Below are 17026 nucleotides of genomic sequence, written 5' to 3'. Positions count from 1 at the left end.
ATTTTCGTCTATCAAATATTTAGGTGTATTTTGAATGGGAGAACTTGAACCAGTTCTGTTTGTGTGGGTTTTTTGTTTGTGTGTATTTACCAGGTTTATATTTGAAAATGTGCATGATATTACTTCAAAAACATTGTTTCTGTATTACTTACGTGTTATAGCAGTAGTTTATAGAAACATAGAAACATAGAATGTGACGGCAGATAAGAACCATTCGGCCCATCTAGTCTGTCCAATTTTCTAAATACTTTCATTAGTCTCTGGCCTTATCTTATAGTTAGGATAGCCTTATGCCTATCCCACGCATGCTTAAACTCCTTTACTGTGTTAACCTCTACCACTTCAGCTGGAAGACTATTCCATGCACCCACTACCCTCTCAGTAAAGTAATACTTCCTGATATTATTTTTAAACCTTTGTCCCTCTAATTTAAGACTGTCCTCTTTTTGTGGTAGTTTTTCTTCTTTTAAATATAGTCTCTTCCTTTACTGTGTTGATTCTCTTTATGTATAGTAATGAGGATTATTGTTTTTTTCTTCATTAACTTATGTTTAAAGGAACAATTTAGTGTTAGGAATATAAATATGTATTTCCAACACTAAAGTGTCCCTCTGCCATGATAGGATTTAAAAACAAAAAACAAAAAAAAAACCCTTTTATTCACTTACGAGGTCCCTCTGTGCTGGGTCTGGATCTTTCTCTGCCAACTTCTGTCCATGGGGGAGGCCTAATGTGCATGCACAGTGAGTGCCCTGTGTGCATTAATCCTTTCTCATAGGAAAGCATTGAATCAGTGCTTTCCAATGGTGTTTTGCTTGACGCTGGATTCCTCATGTAAAGCGTGAGTCAAACTCCGTGAAACTGCAGGACGCACATCTAGTGGCTCAGCCTTAACATGCATTTCTAAGCAGTGGTGCTGCCGTAAAGGCCAAAATCTATTGGAACAGCGCACACAAAAATACAGTTTTCAGCTTTACAGCGCTACTTAAAATCGCCTATCTTTTCTATCTTTGAAAACAAATATGGTGTTTCAGTTCCACCATTTAACCATAGCGTGTTAAACCCACCACTACGTCACAGTACCCCAATATCGGTAGGGCCCTCACCAATTTTAACACAGGAGATTTGCATGCCAACTAGGCAATACTTACAGCTTAAACTGCTTCCGGAGACTTCTCAAATGTATACTTTCCTGCGGTTACTTTCAAAGTGGCACCCATAGTGGGTGCTCAACCCATTAGCAATCTGGCTTGGATTCCAAGTCTACACAGAAAAAATGGGAATTGGGGGCACACTCAGAACATGCATTTCTATACTGTATTTATATTTTTGTGTGTGCACTGTTCTATTAACTGTAGTATTTGTGTCGATTTTGATCTTTATGGCATCACCACTGCTTAGAAATACATGTACTCTGCTTACACACTTTAGCTGTTGTGGGCAAAAGTATTTGAGTTTTTTTGCGAATTACGTGTGCTTTGCGTTGTACGTGTTTGACAGGATTATTCACTCTCTAAATTTTCATAGATTAAATCCAACTGAAAAAAACAGGCAAAAATTGCCTATTGTGACTCTAGTTGAATTAGAGAAATTTTTGAGATCGTGTATTTTACTTCAGTTTTTTAATTTTGTAATTAATTTATGACGTTTAGTGTATAATTCCTATTAGTTACTTGTTTATATGTACTGTATATTATCTCCAAGAAATTGTATCTTGTACAAATCACATCAATGCATTTCTTCATATCATCTCTGGTATTCACTACAAGTTACACTGTGAAGGCTCCAGAGCACTCTGAGCCCCATGATCTTGCATGCATTGCTTGAAAGCTAAAGGGGGCCGGGGAATGCATGAAAGTTCCATCGATAGCTGGTGCTACATTAAACCCTTTAAGGAAATATTTTAGAAATACTAATGGCACTCTGCAAGTGCATGAGTAGGGATATATTTAAAAAAAAAAAAAGTCTAATGAGCGCTGCAAACCACATTTACAAGTGCATTTCTCTCTAATTCAGAAAACATTACTTTTACTCTTCTTGAAAGGCCACTCCTAGATTTATTAGTACCATCCTAAAAAAGAAAATAACATGCTCCCTGGGATAAATCAACATGCATCAGATTCCAGCTCCATGTTGCTTGTAGAGAAAATAAACAGCATTTCTCTGAGAAATGCTAGTCCCAGGGAGAGGAAACAAGTCCCTCTTACAGAGATCATTATGTAAATAGGGAAAGGGAAACATATCTCTGGGGGTTTTGTGATTTACTTAGAGCAGCTTTTAGAACTTGTTTTTAAAATAAATACTCCTGTCACCTTATGGGGTCTTTGCGTACTTTGCAAAGACACCCAATGGTGGCTTTGCGTTGGTGGCCCGGGCCTTTAGCAGAGGTTATATATACTTGGATATCATTTCCTGATGCAGGCGTTGCTATCTTCAATCTTTAGCTCCTGGCACTTCATTTTTCAGGAGTCCATGTCAGTGCTATACTCACACATATTCGAGAGTACAACACTAATGCATATGGAGCATGATATCCTCAAGACCATGCCATCCTCCATAGATATTATCTTGTGATGAAACATGATGGTGATAGCTCTCTCTTTTGTCAAATCGGATATTTACCATAAAATAAAGTAGTCTCTACTTTGTCTTATTTTTTATTTTATTTTCTGACATTCATTATTTTTGTTGTGCCATGCTATACAAACAAGCTTGGCATGACATTTCCTCATTTTGAGAGAACACATGAAATGTTACAATGGCAATACAGGAGGTGTCACATACAAGGCATATGTTATAAAAAAGAAATGGATAAGTGTGAGTCAGCACAAAAAATAAAATCGGGTTTGTCAATTGGGTATACTGACATCAAAAGAGAGTGTACAGGAGGAGTGTACCACCAGACAGTAGGTATAGTGGGCCCATGTTGGTCACCAAAATAGGGATATGCAATAAAGGTGCAAACTGACATTAAAAGGACACTGTAGGCACCCAGTTAATTGAAGTGGTTTGGGTGCAGTGCCCTTTTTGCTCGTAGTGTTGCAAGTAGATGATTGATGAAAAGTACGGATAGCATGGGCTAATAAAGAAGCCTGATTGAATCTATTCAGGCAGGGAAATCCTAGTCCTCCCTTCTCGATGATTTAAAAAAAAAAAAAAAATAATAATAATTTTAAGCTTATTCAAGGTCTTTTCTTGAGCAAGATAAATTTAGAAAATTAGTACTGAATTAACATAATCCAGCTCTTAGGGATTTGTAAAGGCAATAGGCTCAATAAATAAGTGATTTTAGGTAAGACATTGTAACATATTCCTCCTCACCTTGCGGTATATGCGCCCAGCGGCCATGCGTTTGTATAATTGACTCTTGCAGCATGTTGATGGACGCCGGCTGCTGCGGATCCACGCCAAATTATACCCCCACGTTAATGACTAGGTCGGGGTGCGCGTGACGTCACGTGGGAGACAAGCGCGCATGTTTTGAGGTCAAAGATCGTTTTCGGCCAATCAGAACTGTAAAGCACTTATTTAAACTCAAAATTACTTTTCCTCATTGCCCTGTCGTGGTTTCCCTAGTGATTGTCCATGAGTGTGTTCCTGAGCGTTTATATTCTGTTTTTTGACTTTGGCTTAGTTTGACTTACCTGTATTCTGGCATCCCTGCGTTCTGGCTTTCCCTTATCGTTGTCTCTTTCTGTGCCCCCTGACCTCGGCAAGTATCCTGACTATTCTTTGGTACGTTAAGTCCGGCCATTCTAAGGCCCGGTAATACCTACATTAGTCCTCAGTGTGACACAATCCTACGTGCTGGATCAATTAGTAATCCTGACAGACATATGATTTAACGGTGTTAATCCTGCCCCACCCAGAGATAATTTTTTTTTTTTTTTTTAAAGTTGGTGTTGATCTCTTTTATTAAAAGGTAGCAAATTTATCTCTAACCATTTCTGTAGATTCGCAGAGATCTTTCTACCTAAATTTCTGCTATCATCCTAGTTTTCATGAGTAAAGGTAGGGCAATTGATTTTGATGTATTCAACTTATAATTTGAGAATTGACATTTTCAATGTATAAAATATCCTGATATTCAAAAATATACAGAGAAAAGAGGGAATAAGACAAAATATAGTAGCTCTAAAACTGGAAAGGAAAAAGGGATTCACCAAACCTTTTTAAAACAATGCAAAATACACTACATAATACAGTGTGAAGTATCCAGGAGCTTATCAGCAGAATAGATGAATGACAAATATATGTAAATGAAATCATAATAAAACACTTGGATGTCCTGATAGCAGTATAAGTCCAAAATAATGCAGGATGAATATGTATGGTATAGGTGCCCCTAACCCTGCTTATAAGAATAATACAGGGTAGATGGCACCTATGCCAAATAATATACTTTTATAAGGATAAAAGTTCAAAATAATATCCACATATAGTGAAGCATACCAGTACATGGAACTGGTTGCTGCAAAGCAATAATAGTTATATCGCTAAAAGGTGAGAGAACAACTGGAGATATAAAAATCAGTTTATTAATAAAAATATAAAAATGAAGATAGAAATAGCAGCACAGTATAATAACCAGTCTATAGGAGATGGAATAGGCAAGTAAACCTTAAAACCAGACCGTGATGGATGAGGATGGTGAGTCTGTCCTCTGTATCCCGACCGCAGGTGAGGAAGGCGTGTGTGTCACAGTGCGTTCCACTCAGACCTCACATCGGGGGATCAGCACTGTTCTCACGGGATGAAGGTTGCAGCGGGACCGGAATCCGAAGTGGACAAAGGTGCTTACAGACAGGTCCTGGCTGGCAGTTACTGTGCTTGAGTGGATCCTTTAGATTGTCCAACGCGTTTCGTAGGGATATGGCCCTACTTCATCAGACTGTATAGGTTGTGTGGTAAAAGAGAGCCCTTAAATATGAAACTTCTAATTGACAATCATGTGTATTAGCGGTAAAAGTTAAAGAACATAAAAAAGCATTTGATGGAACATTTTTACAACCTTAAAATAGTAAAGTATACAAGTAAACCGGACCTTTCAAAGGATGTACAATCTCAGTATGCTTATAAAGAATTTTTTGACATTATGATATGTTTCACTTTATGGCATGTATATATCACAATATAAAAAAATTCCTTCTAAGCAAACTGAGAGTACATCCTTTGAAAGGTCCGGTTTACTTGTATGCCTTACTATTTTAAGGTTGTAAAATGTTCCATTAAATGCTTTTTTATGTTTCTTTTACCGCTAATATACATGATTAATTGGCAATTAGAAGTTTGATATATAAGGGCTCTCATGCCACACAACCTATACAGTCTCTGATGAAGTAAGACCATATCCCTACGAAACGCGTTAGACAATCTAAAGGATCCAATCAAGCACAGTCACTGCCAGCCAGGACCAGTCTGCAAGCACCTTTATCCACTTCGGATTCCGGTCACGCTGCAACCTTCATTCCGTAAGAACAGTGCTGATCCCCCGATGTGAGGTCTTAGTGGAACGCACTGTGACACGCACGCCGTCCTCACCTGCGGTCGGGATACAGAGGACAGACTGACCACCATCAACCTCATCCATCACGGTCTGGTTTTAAGGTTTCCTTGCATATTCCATCTCCTATAGACTGGTTATTATACTGTGCTGCTATTTCTATCTTCATTTTTATATTTCTATTAATAAACTGTTTTTTTTTTTTTTTATTATATCTCCAGTTGTTCTCTAACTTTTTAACGATATAACTATTTATTGCTTTTCAGCAACCAGTTCCATATACTGGTATGCTTCACTATATGTGGATATTACAAACCAAAAATCATTGTGCTCTCAGAATCATGGTTAATGACTAAAATACCAGACACCACCATTGCAATACAGGGGTATTCATGTTTTAGAAATGACAGAGCAAAGAGAGGAGGAGGCATTGTTATTTATGTTGACAATTCCATAAAGTTTACCCCTTTACAAAACCTTAGTCCTCCTGTCACCTTTGATTTCCTTTCTGGCACAATTGAGATCTTGTGCCGTAAATCAATCATTGTTGCAGGAATCTACCGCCCACCTAGCTCCCCTGTGCATTCCCTTTCTGACATCACCCATCTCCTTAGTGAAACCATAGCTCAAAACCCTAAAAGTGAACTGTTGGTCTTTGGAGATTTTAATATTGATTGGCTGAATCCTAAAAATAATAGTTCTTGCACGCTGTTTAAGACTTTGCAGCTAACGCAATTAATCGCCTCCCCAACTCGCATAAACATTAAAATCCTTAACTATACCCTGCTAGGTTGGATTCTCTCCACTTCTCCTGATAGAATCCAGGAGGCCGGTGTTCTCCCAAACACTTTCAGTGATCACTGTTTAGTGTACTGCGTGCGCAAAAAAAAGGCAATTAAATCCTCTCCCAAGGTTAAAATAACTAGGTCCTTCAAAAAATGGAATCTTGAATCCTTTCTAAATGACATCAAGAACCTCCCATGGCACAGATTAAACATTATCCCAGATCTAGACTGTGCTGTTGAATTCCTTCAGTCTGAACTCCTACAAATTTGGAATTTTTCAAGCCCCGCTGCGTAAGGTGAGGGTAAAAGGAGCACATATGTATTGGATCACATGTGACCTCCTCCAAATGTACCAGTTTCGGGATTCTTTGTGGTCAAAGTTTAAGCGTACTGGCTCTATGAATGATCACTGTGCGTATAGACAATGGCGAAATATATGCACAAAACAGACAAAATTGGCCAAGGCCCAATATTTCTATGAAAATCTGAACAATAACATCTCAAACCCTAGAAACTTTTGGAAAGTCATAAATAAACTACAAACTCCCCCAATCCACTCCCAACCCTCCACTGTCAAAGTGGATAACCAAACCCTGAAACTTCCCTTAGATGTAGCAAATGCCTTTAAAAATTATTTTGTCGGATGCTCTACTGCCCTGATTGCCAAGCTAATAAATGACAGGCGTCCTGAAACTACAAATGTGGATCAAGCCCCACTAAATTTGCAAAGACCCAATATAGACAAGTTCATTTTTAGATCTGTACCTGTTGGTGTCATTAAAAAAACATCTTAATAATCTAAAAATGAAAAACCAATCCGGACCTGACCAAATCCCAGCAATGCTGTTGAAGCTCGGTGCGCCGGCAATTGCTAAACCTGTCGCAACTCTAATTAACGAATCCTTGGTGTCTGGATACATACCCAAACTTTGGAAGACTGCGAGAGTAGTGCCTATCCATAAAAGTGATGACACTACTTTGCTTTCTAACTATCGCCCAATATCATTGCTTCCGGTATTGTCAAAAATCTTAGAAAAATGTGTCCATTCGCAACTATGTGAGTACTACCAACAATCAAACTATCTGACCCCTGATCAATCGGGCTTTCACCAGAATCACTCCACTACAACTGCCCTCTTAAAAGTTTGCAATTACATCCAAACTGGCATCGAACAAGGAGACCTAACTGGAGCTATTTTCCTTGATTTTGCTAAGGCCTTTGACACAGTAGACCACGACATTCTACTGCACAAACTCAAAAACTCAGGTATTGGTGATCGTTCGCTAACCTGGTTTCGATCATATGTATCGGATCGCTCGCAATATGTGTCCATTTCTGACATTGACTCCCTCCCTCTCCCAGTCACGTGTGGTGTTCCCCAAGGTTCCCTTCTCGCCCCCCTACTATTTACATTATTTATAAATGATCTGCCTAATGTCTGCAAATCCTCAAATGTACACATGTACGCAGATGACACAGTAATCTATGCGAGCAAATCTGATCAACCGCAGCTTGAGGCTGTGCTCCAAGACCAGTTTACAGAGGTAGAAAAGTGGATCGCAAAAAACAAACTCTTCCTGAACACTGACAAAACTGTCACAATGATCTTTGGAACAGTACCTAAATTAAACAAATTACACAATTCCCACCTATCCATCAAAACAAATTCAAATGGCACACTGACCGCAGTCCACTCTTTCAAATACTTGGGTATGATGTTAGACCCTAATCTATCTTTTGGCCTGCACATAGAAAAGCTTGCATCTAAACTTTATCCAAAACTAGGTGCCCTGTACAGAAACAAATCCTGCCTAAGCCCTACAGTAAAGGAAAAGATTGTACAGCAAATGCTGATGCCAATCATTGATTATGGGGATGTAGTATATGCATCTGCATCGCAATCACACATTAATAAACTCAACACATTGTATAACTCGTTCTGCCGATTTGTGCTACAATGTAATTACAGGACCCACCATTGTGACACGCTAAAAAAACTAAACTGGCTGTCGCTGGAATCCAGCGCACCCTTCATCTTTCCAGCCTTGTGTTTAAGAGCTTTTCTGGGAAACTCCCACCCTACTTGAACAAAATGCTTTCCCAAGCTGTTCCCACTTCCTATAACCTCCGATCCAGTACCAACACTTTACTTAGTCTACCTCAATACAAAAAGAAAGCTGCCCGATTTCTAGAAAATCTGTAACTTATTTTTCCTGATGGGTTTGAGAATAGAGCCATTATAACTTTAAAAAAAATCTAGCTGAGGGGGTGGGGCATGACTCCCAAGATGGCCGGTCGCATCTCTAAGTAGCTCCGGCATCTAGGAACAAAAATCAACTTACAGCCAACACCAACTTGAAAAATAGTCTGGTCACTAAGGGGTTAAAAGGCATTTACAGCTGGGAGTGGCAAGCGGGGGGTCAGGGAGAATGAAGCATGCAAGCCATTTGCTATAAACAAGTAAGTATGTGCCAACCAAATTTCTAACAGCCAGATTATTAATAACTACACGTAACAAGAAGCACAAAATATTACAGTAGCAGTAGTAAACCATATGTAACAATGGTAGTATCATTATAGTAAAGTAATAATCAAGTAACAAAATGAAACTAGAAAAGCTACAATTTCTGGGGAAATTGTGTGAAGTGTTCTTGCCTCCACCAGTAGTCTACAACTAGAGTGGGCGGAGTAACTGTTATTATTTATTTATATAGCAAATTTAATTGCAACGTTGTTAAGAACACTTAATTATATAAATATGCACGTAGACTTCAAATATATAAATATGCATATATATTTAAATTCTACATGTGTATTTATGTAATATTTTTACATAATTAAGTAATTTTATTGATTCGAATTTGAGGGACCTGCCTTAAAACTCAGGCCAAAAGTCCAGAGAATTTAATTTGCTAGCACTGTATTTTACCCTGTAACTTTCTATGACACCCTAAAACCTGTACATGGGGGGTACTGTTTTACTCGGGAGACTTCGCTGAACACAAATCTTAGTGATTCAAAACAGTAAAACATATCACAGCGATGATATTGTCAGTGAAAGTGACTTTTGTTTGCATTTTTCACACACAAACGGCACTTTTACTGATGATATAATTGTTGTGATACGTTTTACCGTTTTGAAACACTAATATTTGTGTTTAGCAAAGTCTCCCGATTATAACAGTATCCCCCATGTACAGGTTTTATAGTGTTTTTTGAAAGTTACAGGGTCAAATATAACGGTCAAATATTTTTACATTGAAAATTGGCAGGTTGGTTACGTTGCCTTTGAGAGCGTATGGTAGCCCAGGAATGATAATTACCCCCATGATGGCACACCATTTGCAAAAGACAACCCAAGGTATTGCAAATGGGGTATGTCCATTCTTTTTTAGTAGCCACTTAGTCACAAACACTGGTGTTTGCTTTTGGATATCCCAGTTGTAAAGCACTGCCTCTAATCTGAAAGGAAAAACAAAATTTTTTACTTACTGTAAATTTCTAGTCTGAGTGGTACGGTTATTCGGCTTTTGTAATTTCTGAGGATGTCTTGGGTAGGAAGCAATTTATAAGGCCAAAGGTTAATTGGGGGAGGTTCTTGAAAAGTTTGGGAGATTGCCTGCCTGTTTTTTCCCTCCAGGTGATGAAATCCCAGTTGTAAAGAACTGCCTCTAATCTTCTGGAAAAAATAAATTTCCGGTATTTAAATTATTTTTTTTTAAATTTGTCATCATATGTTTTTATTTCTTTAAATTAAATTACATGAGATTATGTAAATAATGCTATATAAAGAGAGCCCTTTTTGTCCTGAAAAAAACAATATATAATTTGTATGGAAACAGTAAATGAGAGAGCGGAAAATTACAGCTAAACACAAACACCACAAAAGTGTAAAAAGAGGCCTGGTCGCAAATGTACAACATCGCAAAAACAGTCCGGTCCTTAAGGGGTTAATTTATGATGTAAGTACATCTGTGAGTTGACGTATAGGAGTGTCATTCAAAAGACTATGGCCAAAACTTGCTGTCAAAATACCACTGGTATGAAGCAATATCCTCACACACCAGTTGGTCGTAGGAGTGCTGGGCTCCCTCTGTGTAGCTCCTGTGTACTATCCAAATCACAACACTGATAGATGGTATGATGTCAAATGTGCTTGTTAAATGACTGAGCAGGAAACTTTAAAAAGACACAAGGGGGTTAATTAATGTAGCTGGGAGCGGATATTTAAAACAAACAGGAAATTGTTGTTTATTAAACTGTAGCCAGTGTTTATTATCATTATTAAATACAGATATACCACATGCATATTTACAGTGAGGGGAAAAAAGTATTTGATCCCCTGCTGATTTAGAACGTTTGCCCACTGACAAAGAAATGATCAGTCTATAATTTTAGTGCTAGGTGTATTTTAACAGTGAGAGACAGAATAACAACAAAACAAAAATCCAGAAAAACGCATGTCAAAGTTATAAATTGAGTTGCATGTCAATGAGTGAAATAAGTATTTGACCCTATCGACTTGGTGGCAAAACCCTTTTTGGCCATCACAGAGGTCAGACGTTTATTGTAGTTGGCCACCAGGTTTGCACACATCTCAGGAGGGATTTTGTCCCACTCCTCTTTGCAAATCCTCTCCAAGTCATAGAAACATAGAATGTGACGGCAGATAAGAACCATTCGGCCCATCTAGTCTGCCCAGTGTTTTAAATACTTTCATTAGTCCCTGGCCTTATCTTATAGTTAGTATAGCCTTATGCCTATCCCACGCATGCTTAAACTCCTTTACTGTGTTAACCTCTACCACTTCAGCTGGAAGTCTATTCCATGCATCCACTACCCTCTCAGTAAAGTAATACTTCCTGATATTATTTTTAAACCTTTGTCCCTCTAATTTAAGACTATGTCCTCTTGTTGTGGTAGTTTTTCTTCTTTTAAATATAGTCTCCTCCTTTACTCATTAAGGTTTCGAGGCTGACGTTTGGCAACTCGAACCTGCAGCTCCCTCCACAGATTTTCTATGGTATTCAGGTCTGGAGACTGGCTAAGCCACTCCAGGACCTTAATGTGCTTCTTCTTGAGCCACTCCTTTGTTTCCTTAGCGGGTTTGTTTTGGGTCATCGTCATGCTGGAATACCCATCCACGAGAGCCGGTGCTATCCAAGCAAATATTGATTTGGGTTATATGTCCCACTACCAACACTTTACATGAACACTCCCCCACCATTATCTTACTGTTCTGTCATATGTATCAACATTTTATAATGCATTCCAATGCATTTCCACACTTCTGTGAAATCAAACTGTCCACTTGGGAAGCAACACTGAGTGACAATCACTTTCACACGCTGTTGTGCAAATGGGATAGACAACAGGTGGAAATTATAGGCAATTGGCAAGACGCCCCAAATAAAGGAGTGGTTCTGCAGGTGGTGACCACAGACCACTTCTCCGTTCCTATGCTTCCTGGCTGATGTTTTGGTCACTTTTGAATGCTGGCGGTGCTTTCGCTCTAGTGGTAGCATGAGTCTACAACCCACACAAGTGGCTCAGGTAGTGCAGCTCATCCAGGATGGCACATCAATGCGAGCTGTGGAAAGAAAGTTTGCTGTGTCTGTCAGCGTAGTGTCCAGAGCATGGAGGCGCTACCAGGAGACAGGCCAGTACATCAGGATACGTGGAGGAGGCCGTAGGAGCGCAACAACCCAGCAGCAGGACCGCTACCTCTGCCTTTGTGCAAGGAGGAACAGGAGGAGCAGTGCCAGAGCCCTGCAAAATGACCTCCAGCAGGCCACAAAATGTGCATGTGTTTGCTCAAATGGTCAGAAACAGACTCCATGAGGGTGGTATGAGGGCCTGACGTCCACAGGTGGGGGTTGTGCTTACAGCCCAACACTGTGCAGGACGTTTGTCATTTGCCAGAGAACACAAAGATTGGCAAATTCGCCACTGGCGCCCTGTGCTCTTCAGATGAAAGCAGGTTCGCACATGTGACAGACGTGACAGTCTGGAGAAGCCGTGGAGAACGTTCTGCTGCCTGCAACATCCTCCAGCATGACCGGTTTGGCAATGGGTCATTAATGGTGTGGGGTGGCATTTCTTTGGGGGGCCGCAGAGCCCTGCATGTCCTCACCCAGAGGTAGGCTGACTGCCATTAGGTACCGAGATGAGATCCTCAGACCCCTTATGAGACCATATGCTGGTGCGGTTGGCCCTGGGTTCCTCCTAATGCAAGACAATGCTAGACCTCATGTGGCTAGAGTGTGTCAGCAGTTCCTGCAAGACGAAGGCATTGATGCTATGGACTTGCCCGCCCGTTCCCCAGACCTGAATCCAAATGAGCACATCTGGGACATCATGTCTCGCTCCATTCACAAACGTCACGTTGCACCACAGACTTTCCAGGGGTTGGCAGATGCTTTAGTCTGGGAGGAGATCCCTCAGGAGACCATCCGCCACCTCATCAGGAGCATGAGCGTTATAGGGAGGTCATACAGGCACATGGAGGCCACACACACTACTGAGCCTCGTTTTGACTTGTTTTAGGACATTACATCAAAGTTGGATCAGCCTGTAGTGTGTTTTTCCACTTTAATTTTGAGTGTGACTCCAAATCCAGACCTCCATGGGTTGAAAAATTTGATTTCCATTTTTTAATTTTTGAGTGATTTTGTTGTCAGCAAATTCAACTATGTAAAGAACAAAGTATTTCAGAATATTTAATTCATTCAGATCTAGGATGTTATTTTTGTGTTCCCTTTATTTTTTTGAGCAGTGTATATTCTATCTATATACAAGTACTCTAATGCATGTATGCTTATATATGTGACTGTGCATGTATGTATGTGTTCATGTAATTGTGTGTGTATATATACAGTTGTAACACAAAGAATGAAATGTTGCCATGTTTTTATTGAACACACCATGTAAACATTCACAATGCAGGTGGAAAAAGTATGTGAACCCCTAGACTAATGACATCTCCAAGAGCTAATTGGAGTGAGATGTCAGCCAACTGGAGTCCAATCAATGAGATGAGATTGGAGGTGTTGGTTACAGCTGCCCTGCCCTATAAAAAACAAAACACAACAGTTCTGGGTTTGCTTTTCACAAGAAGCATTGCCTGAGGGGCATGCTTGGTGTATAGAACATGCCCCTGAGCCTCACTGCTCAATCCTCTGCCATTTAGGAGTTAAATCAGTTTGTTTATGAACCCTAGTCACACCCACTGCATGTGACTTGCACAGCCTTCCATAAACACTTCCTGTAAAGAGAGCCCTATTTAGGCTTTCTTTATTGCAAGTTCTGTTTAGTTAAGATTTTCTTATCCCCTGCTATGTTAATAGCTTGATAGACCCTGCAAGAGCCTCCTGTATGTGATTCAAGTTCAATTTAGAGACTGAGATACAATTATTTAAAGGACCACTCTAGGCACCCAGACCACTTCAGCTTAATGAAGTGGTCTGGGTGCCAGGTCCTTCTAGGGTTAACCCATTTTTTCATAAACATAGCAGTTTCAGAGAAACTGCTATGTTTGTGAATGGGTTAAGCCTTCCCCTATTAACTCTAGTGGCTGTCTCATTGACAGCCGCTAGAGGCGCTTGCGTGATTCACAGTGAGAGCACGCAAGCGTCCATAGGAAAGCATTATGAATGCTTTCCTATGTGACCGGCTGAATGCGCGCGCAGCTAGCCGACGGGGAGGAGAAGAGGAGGATCGGAGGAGGAGAGCTCTCCGCCCACCGCTGGAAAAATAAGTTTTAACCCCTTACCCCTTTCCAGAGCCGGGCGGGAGGGGGTCCCTGAGGGTGGGGGCACCCTCAGGGCACTCTAGTGCCAGGAAAACGAGTGTTTTCCTGGCACTAGAGTGGTCCTTTAAGGTAAATTACATCTGTTTGAAAGTGAAACTTTTTTTTTTTTTTTCATGCAGGATCATAGCCAGGGGAGGTGTGGCTAGGGCTGCATAAACAGAAAAAAAGTGATTTAACTCCTAAATGACAGTGAATTGAGCAGTGAAATTGCAGGGGAATGATCTATACACTAAAACTGCTTTATTTAGCTAAAGTAATTTAGGTGACTATAGTGTTCCTTTAAGCTAGTTGATATTTCTGAATTAAATCTAGAGTGCAGTATTATATAGAAAATGAACAATTGTCCTGTAGACTACCATGGATATTGAAAAACTGATAAATACTTCTCTATGGACTGGTGATTTGCAGCTAATTCTGTATTGTTTTGTTTTTCTTTTAGTCTTTTTTTTTTTTCTCTTGAATTTTTCATGGCTACTTTTTCTTGAAATGGTAAGCAGCAGCATAGCAAAGTTCCTTAGAGATCATGTTCATATTTGAACATTGAGAACTTACAAAGTGTGCCTGTTTCTTACTTATGAAGTTCTCATATTTGAAACCTGTTGTGGTTATTTAGTTTATTGATATTCATGTGTTTTAAAAATAAATAATTAAGTTAACCCCTTAAGACCGGAGGGCGTACTATTACGTCCTTTTTAAAGCGGCTCTAAACACCGCAGGGCGTAATAGTACGCCCTCCGTTTTTTTTTTACTTACCCAGTCGCCGGCGATCCCACGCCGGCAATCGCGGTTGGGGGGACTCCCAGGGAGCCCCCCCGCGGCTGATCTTCCTCCTCCGGTCCCCCCCGGCCATGTGAGAGTGAGGTCCTTGCGAGGACCTCACAATCACATGGCCGGGATAGCTGGCTGCAGCAATGCCAGCAGGGGGACCAACTGTAATGACAGTCCCCCTGCTGGCTGAAAATCAAATTAAAATAACTTAAAATAAGTGTAAAAAAAATAAATATATACTTAGATCATATATATATATATATATATATATATATATATATATATATATATATATATATACACACACACACACACACTAGGTGTATTTTAATATTAATATATATTAATATCAAATTACACGTAGACTGATACTGATTAAATATATATATATATATATATATATATATAATTATTGTTATATATATTTATATAATATAAAAATGTAAATACGTAAAAAATAAAATAAAAAATATAATTAAAAATAAAATATTAAATATATAGATGTGTTTTATTTCGTTCTAACTGTATTGTGATATTAATATATATATTTATATCAAAATACACGTAGAACGAAATAATATATATCTATATATATATATATATATATATATATATATATATATATATATATATATATATATATATATATATATATATATATATATATATATATATATATATATAAACTCCATTGGATCCGTACGCTAGACACGTTCCAACCCAAAGGGCTCAACGAGAAGTATACGTTGGGCATCTTCCTATGATTGGACACTGTGGTGATACTGATCTGCAATAGACTTTATGTAAATAGTCGTGTAAATAGTCGTGTGGTTACTAATTTTGCCTTACCCACCAGTGCTAAACTAAAAGACCCCTGTGGTATAATGCACATACCATTAAGTAGTATGTTATATACAGGGCCGGCCTTAGGGGTGTGCGAGCTGTGCGGCCGCACAGGGCGCCATGGAGCAGGGGGCGCCGTTCGGCCGCACAGCCGGCCGGGATTTAAAAAAGAAAAAAAAAACAATTTTTTTTTTACATTTCCGGCGGGGGCGGAGCTTACCGTGCGGCGGGGGCGGAGCTAAAAGCGCCGGAAAACTAATGCAGGGGAAGCAGGAAGGAGTCCCTGCTTCCCCACCAAACAGTCACCAGGAGCTGCACTGCCTCCACAATGAACTCCACAGGTAACTGTGATTGTCAGGTGAGTGTGACTCTCTGTCTGTGTGTATTACTGTCTGTGTGTGTGTGTGTATTACTGTCTGTGTGTGTGTGTATTACTGTCTGTGTGTGTGTGTATGACTGTCTGTGTGTGTGTGTATGACTGTCTGCCTCTGTGTGTGTGTGTGTATGACTGTCTGCCTGTGTGTGTGTATTACTGTCTGTGTGTGTGTGTGTGTGTGTGACTGTCTGCCTCTGTGTGTCTGTGTGTATGACTGTCTGCCTGCCAGTGTGTGTGTGTGTGTGTGTGTGTGTGTGTATATGTCTGCCTGCCTGTGTGTGTGTGTGTATATGTCTGCCTGCCTGTGTGTGTGTGTGTATATATGACTGTCTGCCTGCCTGTGTGTGTGTGTGTATATATGACTGTCTGCCTGTGTGTGTGTGTGTGTGTGTATATGACTGTCTTCCACTGTGTGTCTGACTGTCTGCCTGTGTGTGTCTGTGTGTATGACTGTCTGCCTGTGTGTGTGTGTGTATATGACTGTCTGCCTGTGTGTGTGTGTGTATATGACTGTCTGCCTGTGTGTGTGTGTGTATATGACTGTCTGCCTGTGTGTGTGTGTGTATATGACTGTCTGCCTGTGTGTGTGTGTGTATATGACTGTCTGCCTGTGTGTGTGTATATGACTGTCTGCCTGTGTGTGTGTATATGACTGTCTGCCTGTGTGTGTGTATATGACTGTCTGCCTGTGTGTGTGTATATGACTGTCTGCCTGTGTGTGTGTATATGACTGTCTGCCTGTGTGTGTGTATATGACTGTCTGCCTGTGTGTGTGTATATGACTGTCTGCCTGTGTGTGTGTATATGACTGTCTGCCTGTGTGTGTGTATATGACTGTCTGCCTGTGTGTGTGTATATGACTGTCTGCCTGTGTGTGTGTATATGACTGTCTGCCTGTGTGTGTGTATATGACTGTCTGCCTGTGTGTGTGTATATGACT

General features: G+C 40.0%; 1 protein-coding gene across 2 annotated transcripts in view; it reads left to right on the top strand.

Moving 5' to 3' along the window:
• Positions 1 to 17026, top strand: part of ARL15 (ADP ribosylation factor like GTPase 15) — a 352151-nt gene that overhangs the window by 10069 nt on the left and 325056 nt on the right. The gene's annotated exons all lie outside the window — the stretch shown is intronic.

Source organism: Pelobates fuscus, chromosome 5 (assembly GCF_036172605.1).
Source record: "Pelobates fuscus isolate aPelFus1 chromosome 5, aPelFus1.pri, whole genome shotgun sequence".
In the NCBI taxonomy this organism is placed as follows: domain Eukaryota; kingdom Metazoa; phylum Chordata; class Amphibia; order Anura; family Pelobatidae; genus Pelobates; species Pelobates fuscus.
The sequence above is the reverse complement of the archived record's forward strand: the minus strand, read 5'-3'. Positions and strand labels throughout refer to the sequence as shown.